Genomic DNA, 8,370 nt, shown 5'->3' with positions numbered 1-8,370 from the left:
ATGTATGGGGACCATCAACTGAATCAAAAGAAAGGTTTAAATACTTTGTCTTATTTGTTGATGACTTCTCTCGAATGAGTTTTGTGTATCTTATGAAATCAAAGAGTAAAGTCCAAACTATTTTCAAAGATTTTCATATGCATGTTAAAACACAATTTCAACCAGACATTAAGGTGTTGAGATCAAATAATGGCACTAAATTTCTATCCAACAACATGCTTCAATACATAAGTTCTCAGGGCATAATACATCAAACCAGCTGTGTAGGGACTCCCTAACAAAATGGAGTAGCCGAGAGAAAAAATAGAGATCTTTTGGAAAAGACTCGTGCCCTCATGCTTCACATGAATGTTCCAAAGAAATTTTCATCATTTGTTATCCTCACTGCCACTTACCTCATCAACCGACTCCCAAGTCGTGTGCTAAGGTTTAAATCTCCCTATGAAGTACTCAAGGGTAGAAAGATTGATTTGACACACCTCAAGGTATTTGGATGTGTTTGCTTTGTTCACATTCAAGCCTTGTACCGTGACAAATTAGATGCCAGGGCAACCAAGTGCGTGTTTGTGGGGTATTCTTCCACCCAAAAGGGATACAAGTGCTGTAATCTAGCCACTAAGAAGTGTGTTGTGTCAAGGGATGTGAAGTTTGAAGAATATTACCCTTATTTTACTCACAAGGGGAATACTACAAATTAAGGGGATGAGCTGTTTGAAATGTTTTCACTTCCTCATAACATTAATAATCTAGTGTTGGAAGAAAGCTTAGTTACTATGATACCAGATATTGAAGAAATAAAAACTATGTTTCAACAAACTAACTCAATCACTGATAGCTGTATCCCTGCCAAAGAGAGAAACGAGGAGTCTCATTCTGATCATTCACAATCTCCTACAGAGTCTCAAGGGCTTAGAAGAAATCCTCCTCGAACCAGAAAACCTCCAACTAGGTTGTAGGACTATGTTACTTATGCCTCACGGTATCCTATCAGTGAAAGTATCAGCCTTGGTGAGTTCTCAACATCTCATGTTGCATGTCTCTGTGAAATTGATAAACATAGTAAACCTAGAAGTTTTCAAGAGGCTTATCTCCTCCCACAATGGAATCAAGCCATGGCATATGAGCTTCGTGCTCTAGATAAAACTTGGAGCTTGGTTCAACTACCACCAGGAAAAAAAGCTGTTGGAAGTGGTTGGATTTACAAGATTAAATTCAAGACTGATGGTTCTATCGAGAGACACAAGGCCAGGCTTGTTGCTCGAGGTTTCACCTAAACCTTTGGGGTAGATTACAAGGAAACATTTGCACCTATGGCCAAGATGAATTCAGTGAGGGTTCTACTCTTAGTTGCATTTAATTGTGGGTGGACTCTTTATCAAATGGATGTGAAGAATGCTTTCCTTCACGAAGAGTTACAAGAAGAACTATATATGCAACCTCCTCTAGGTTATGATGGTAGTAAAGGCAACATGGTTTGTAAGTTGCACAAGGCAATCTATGGATTGACATAATCCCCAAGAGCTTGGTATGCCAAGCTTAGTTCAGTTCTAAAGAAGGCTGGATTCCTACGAAGTAATGTTGATTCCTTATTGTTTGTAAGAACTGACATCAATGGGAAATTGGTGGTGCTATTCTATGTGGATGATCTCATCATCACATGAGATAGTGCTGCTGAAATTGAGGCACTAAAACTCTCACTACGCCAAACCTTTGCTATCGAAGACTTGGGGAGGCTGAAATATTTTTTGGGCATCGAAATGGCAACCTTTCAAATGGGTTGTTTCTACATCAACGAAAATATGTATTGGATCTTCTTCAGGAAGCAAAAATGCTTGATTGCAAACCTGACATCACTCCCATGGACTCTAAACTAAGGCTCAACAAAAATGGAGAAGCCATGCATGATGTGAGTTACTATCAACAATTGGTGGGCAAACTTATATATCTCACCATCACACGTCCAGATATCACATATGCAACGAGCTTGGCAAGCCAATTTATGCATTCTCCTATAGTTGATCATCTTAGCATGGTTAACAGAGTCTTGTGTTATCTCTAGGGTTCGATAGGGCAAGGAATCATCATGCGTAACAACAATTCCACTACCATCAGTGGCTACACTGATGCATATTAGGCAGGGAATGCACTTGATAGGAAATCTACCATGGGCTATTGCACGTTTATTGGTGGAAATCTTGTCACTTGGAAGAGCAAGAAGCAACATGTCATTGTTCGCTCCAGCACAGAGGCTGAATATCGAGCCATGGTAGCCACTGCATGTGAACTTATATGGCTTAAAGGGCTTCTTTCAGACTTAGGGTTTATTAATACTACTTACATGTCTCTTATATGCGATAATCAAGCAGCCATGCACATCGCTGCTAACCCTGTGTTCCATGAAAGAACGAAACACATTGAAGTGAATTGTCATTTTGTTAGAGCTCAAGTGCAAACTCAAGTCATCCGGACCATTTTCATGCAAAGCCATGATCAACGGGCAAATCTCTTTACCAAGGCTCTGGCATCTACTTCATTTCATCGTTATTTGGGCAATCTTGGCTCGATTAACCTCTTTGATCCAACTTGAGGGGGAGTGTTGTTGAAGTGTGTTCTTTCACAACCTTTAGAGTTTGCTACCAAGGGTGACCCCTATGGCAAATCTCTAAGGTAAGGTTCAATGTAATCTCTAGGGTAAGGATAAGGCTAAATGTATTATTGTAAATCAACTTTCCCTTGATTTAAGAGAGGAGACTGATTAGGGTAATGTCTAGGGTATGGCTCAATGTAATCTCTAGGGTAAGGGTAAGGCTAAATGTATTATTGTAAATTAACTTTCCCTTGATTTAAGGGAGGAGACTGATTGGGGTAATGTCTTTGTGTAAGGTTCAGATTAGGTAGGCAACATGCCTCCTTCTTTCTGGTCGGCTGCTTGCAGTAGCCATCCTTCCCATCTCTCTTCTCATATATACCCGAACTCACTCTTGTACACAAAAATATATGAAATATACATTGAAACTTTAAATCAGAAAATCTACAGCCTTTGATGCATCAAGTGAAATATTTATTGTTTACCTCAAACATTGAAACTGGTGAACTCAGGATTAGCTCTAATGTAGTTGAACAAATGCGAGATGAATATGCTTTCTGTTTTGCAACCGCAATCCACATCAACTTGCAACCGCAATCCACATCAACAAAGAACAAATTTGGGGTAATATGTATGAGGTTTCTTCAACTGAGTTAGAGTCAGCTCAAGTGTTCACGGAGCTGAAGGAGATCAAGTGTCTTACACAGCCACCTCTTAGGTGCAGAGTGCGTTTCGATTTTGACTTTCTTAGCAAACGTTTGCTATGCTATAAAAGCTGGGGAGTCCACCTGGTAATGCCACAGGATGAAGACATTGTTCAACTGAGTTAGAGTCAGCGCAAGTGTTCACAAAGCTGAAGGAGATCAAGCGTCTGACACAGCCACCTCTTAGGTGCAAAGTGCGTTTCGATTTTGACTTTCTTAGCAAACGTTTGTTACTTTGTAAAAGCTAGGGAGTCCACCTGGTAATGCCACAGGATGAAGACATTGAAGATAACAAAAGTGTTTATGGAGGTATTAGCCGATGAAGATACCTACTCATCAAGGTTTGGTGAAGAAATTGTGCCATTGCCATTAGGTGTGGGTGCGGTGCGGTTTTGAGTGAAATCGCAATCGAAACCGAAACTTTTTGCGGTGCGGTTCGGTGCGATTTTGAAGCCAAAACCGAAATGAAACCAAACCATTTGGTTCGGTTCAGTGCGGTTTCAAACGGTTTCGGTTCGGTTTTTTAGAAAAAAAAATGTACAATTTAAAATATACACTTATTTACGCATAAGACGGTCTTATTTTCCTCATATATTAATTAATGAACATGCAACAAAAACAGCACCAACAATACATCAAAAACAGCAGCAAAACTGCAACAAAAAACAGCGGCAAAAATGAAAGAAAAAAATGCAGCAAATCTGCATAATCCAATGTTAGGGATATACATTGTGTGAAAGGTAAAAGATTCTTGAGAGCAAGGCCAATCCGAGTGATAGGAGCATATTCATGCTACTTAATTGGCTTGTTCTCGTGCATTTAGGTTGTGTTTACTTAGCTATTTTAGTGTTTAAAGTCACTTTTGTGTGTTTTCAGGTTCTAAGGTCAAAGTGTGCAAAAAGAAGCAAATTGGAGCCTTTTGGAGCAAAAGGAATGGATGAATTGAAGTCTTGAAGAAAGTTGGTTTCCTAATCCAAGAAGGATTCCTAATCAACAAAGGATTCCTAATTGAAGAAGGATTCCTACTCATTTGAGGATTCCTAGAAGAACAAGGATTTCTACTCCAACAAGGATTCCTACTTGAAGTAGGAAAGTTAAGCCAAGGTTTCCTATTTTGGTTGACCTTCCCTATTCCTAAATGTCCTTAATTTCCAGCCACTTTGAATACCTTTTAAGCACTTTGGGACACCAAACAAAGGCCCTAAACCACTCTAGGACCTTTGCCGCACCTTTCCCTTAATCCCCCTTCCTTGCCGTGCAAAGGATCCTCTTTCCCATCAGTTTTAGGTCACTTAGACCTTTCCCAAACCCTTGCCGCACAAGTAGACCTATTTCCCTTTAGTTTTAGGACATGTTTCCTTTCTTAAGACATGAGCCGCACCTCCCTCATCCTTTCCTCTTCCTTGCCGTGCAAGGGGGAGGGTTTCTTTCCCAAAATCTGACTTAAAACACATTCCTTTTATGTTTTAAGTAATTGCCACAACTTTTGGTGGGTTTCCTTTAAGTTTCTGATTTTATTTCCTAATTCTAGAATCCTTAGACTTAATTTCTGATTTCCTAATCAACCTAGGGTTTTAATTTCTGTTTTCCTTTAAATAAACCTCCTTGTTGCAGCCACAAAACATTCCACACACATCCATACAACTCCATTCACGCCAGAAACCTTTCCCCTACCTTTGCCGTGCCCAACCTTCACCCAAATCCATATTTTCTGACCCCAAAACCTTCCTAGCGTGCCACACACCCATCCTAGACACCTTCCCACCATTCTCCATCATCCAAAACCCATCCAAACCATCTCCATACCTTGTGCCGCAGCAAGAAGGAAGAAGGAGTGCTCTTGAATGTGCTTGCTAGTCTATTGCAGATTGCTGGAACTTTTAGGTGTAATCTTTCTTATGTTTTCAATGTTTCAATTCAATAAACTTTGTGTTGTGAGTATGAGGAACTAAACCCCCTTAGTTGGGGGGTGATTCGAAACCATGCACATGCTTGCAATATGATTTGATTACATTCAGTTGTTATTTCATAAGTTGTGGATTCAATTCGTTCATCTACTTGATTGATAACTTATTTGTGTATGTTGATTGAGAGTGCACGCTTAGTTTTCATGCATGAATATGATGCTAGATTATGAGGGAGTTTCACCTAATAGTTACAATCTTATAATCACAAGTAGTGAAGGTCGCTTGAAAACGATCGCGTTGAATGAATTCTTGGCACTAGTTTCATGCTCATCATAGTAACAAATGCCTCGTCAACACTTATAGTTCTTGTTTGTACCATACTTGACCAATCCCGAAACTACCGAGCACCGGCCAACGCTATACTGTCAAGGACCCAGAAGAGTTCCCCTCCGACCAGGAGGCCAATCACTACTCGACACGTGTCAAGATTAGAAGCCAATCAGAGCGCAGCACGTGTCGACATCAAGAACCAATCACAACATGACACATGTCAATGTGACAAAGCTACAAGTTTTTCTATAAATAGGGGTCATTCCCCCACAATATTGCCTAATGCCATTTTGTGTTAAATCATTCACAAGAACTCACTAAATTGAGAGCTTGATCCTTTGTACTTGTGTAAGCCCTTCACTACTAATAAGAACTCCTCTACTCCGTGGACGTAGCCAATCTGGGTGAACCACGTACATCCTGTGTTTGCTTCTCTGTCTCTATTCATTTACGTACTTATCCTCACTAGTGACTGAAGCGACCAAGCAACCAAGCGAAGGTCACAAAACCTGACACTTTCTGTTGTACCAAAGTCTTCGCTGATTTTGTGCATCAACATTTGGCGCCGTCTGTGGGAAACGACACTTATTCCTACTCTCTTCAGCTGTGTCAAGCTGGTTTCTATCATTCGTACACTTTCTTTTAATCAGGCATCCCTCTCCAACATGGGAAGCGAAGGAAGCCACAGCACACAGAATGACACCCCCCTTGCACATAGTGCGAAACAACGAAAGAAGGAAGGAAAACGAGTTCTTCTTCAAGCTAAAGTCGATGAGTTGGAAGCTCAGAACAACAAGATAGCAATGAGGAATGAGGTCCTCCAGGAGCAATATGAGAAGCTCTTCGAGACACTCCACGAAGCTAGGCAAGCTCAGACACGCGAGCTTGTTGCCCCCGTGGAAGTCAACCATCAACTGGGTGCCCTCCAACATGGAGGGTCACATGCATTCGACATAGATATCCCTGATAGGGAACAGATTACCCCTCGACTTGATAATCAACATGAGGCTTCTCTTAACCCAGTTGCTTCGACCCGAACCATGAGAAGTGGAGGGAGACACCTCTTTGCTGAAGGGGCAGAAGGATCGAAAGCCGTCTTTCGCGATTGTCGGGATTTCCTGAAGCAACGTCGAGAGAATTCCATCCATATAAGCTCAAAGATCAATGACCCAAGGATTTCTGAGAGACTCGGTCCCCTGCCACGGCCCGAGCCGGCCACCAATTTGGGGAAGGGGCAACAGGTCCTAGAGAGACATGAGGGTACAGGGGACTCAGAGGTGTTCCGACAGACATACCCTGGAAGCCAGTACAACGAGTCCAGGGAAAAATCACATGCCCTTGATCAAACCTTCCTAATTCCAAGAGGAGATGGAGATTTACGAAAGAAAGCTCCAGTGGCACATAACTCCGCTCAGGACCCCCTTGTCCTACAACTTATTGAGGAAGTAAACAAGTTGAAGGCTGAACGTCAGGCTGAAATACCTGACTGGAACCAACCCAGGCCTGGCCCTCTTACAAGGAGGATCCTCAACACCCCCCTTCAAGCAAAGACAAAGCAAAAGCTTGGCTTGCAACTTTATACTGGAAAAGAGGACCCGATTGAGCACCTTAACCTCTTTGAGTCCACCATGGCATACCGGATGCACACCGACGAAGAGCGATGTCTTCTCTTCCCCTCCACCCTCTCTGGCGGAGCTCTAAATTGGTATTGTCGTCTTACACCTGAGACGGTAGACTCATTTGAGGAATTGAGGAAACTATTTGTTTCCCAACACATTTTCCAAACCGATCGCTTGCACTCTGCAGATGACCTGTACACTATCCGCCAGAAGCCAGACGAGTCATTACGTATGTATGCTGGCCGCTTCAGCCATGAATACTCCCGGTGTGCCGAGGCACACGACAAGACTGCCCTCAAAGCCTTCACGGCAGGCCTACGTGATTGTTTCTTTAAATACATGATCAATGCCAATACTTGGAAGACTTACTCTGAGGTGATGGCGCAGGCTTATAACCATGCCTCCGCCGAGGCAAAGACATATCAGGAGAAACCCCCTACAACCATCCTTTATCAACAAGTGGGAGGTGGAAGCCGGACTCACCTAAATGAGAAGACCTCGACTTTCCAAACAGCAGTGGCACCTCCCCATGCCTTGCATAATGCTTCGCCGAATCAACAGACATATCAATTTCAAGGCAAGAGGAAGGATTTCCATCCTCACCACTCTCATTTCAGTAAAAAGAGTAAGGGACACTATCCCGATAACCAAGGGTATCGCCACAATAACGCTCGCCCCCAGGCAGTCAATGCAGTGGGTCAAACCCGCGTCAAGATACCCCCTACCCCAAGGTATGAGACATACACGCCCTTGAATGCCACATGCGCGGCCATTTACCCCAGCATAGCTCACCTGATACCAAAGCCAAAGCCGAGGCACCCAGATTACACGCCCCCGAATAACGCGGGCACGTTTTGTTGCTACCATGAGCATAACGGCCATGATAGCGAGAAATGTATCATCCTCCGTGATCGTATTGAAGCTTTGGCACGAGAAGGAAAAATTGATCAATTCCTTCTTCACCCTCAAAGGGATAACCGTAACCAACGCCAGGTGAATGTCATATATTCCATAAGCGGCGGCACACCCATATCTGAATCTTCCAATAGGGCCATGAAAAACAGTGAACGAAGTCTGAGGCCTGGTCACCAAGTGTTTCACGTGGAAGACATCAGGGGAGGGAAGTATCAAAAGCCTAACTGGGATCCGATATGTTTCTACCCTGAGGAAGAAAGAGGCATCATCTACCCTCATAACGACCCATTGATCGTGGAGGCTCACAT

Source organism: Malus sylvestris, chromosome 5, assembly GCF_916048215.2.
Source record: "Malus sylvestris chromosome 5, drMalSylv7.2, whole genome shotgun sequence".
Taxonomy (NCBI): Eukaryota; Viridiplantae; Streptophyta; class Magnoliopsida; order Rosales; family Rosaceae; genus Malus; species Malus sylvestris.
This window is presented reverse-complemented; position numbering follows the sequence as displayed.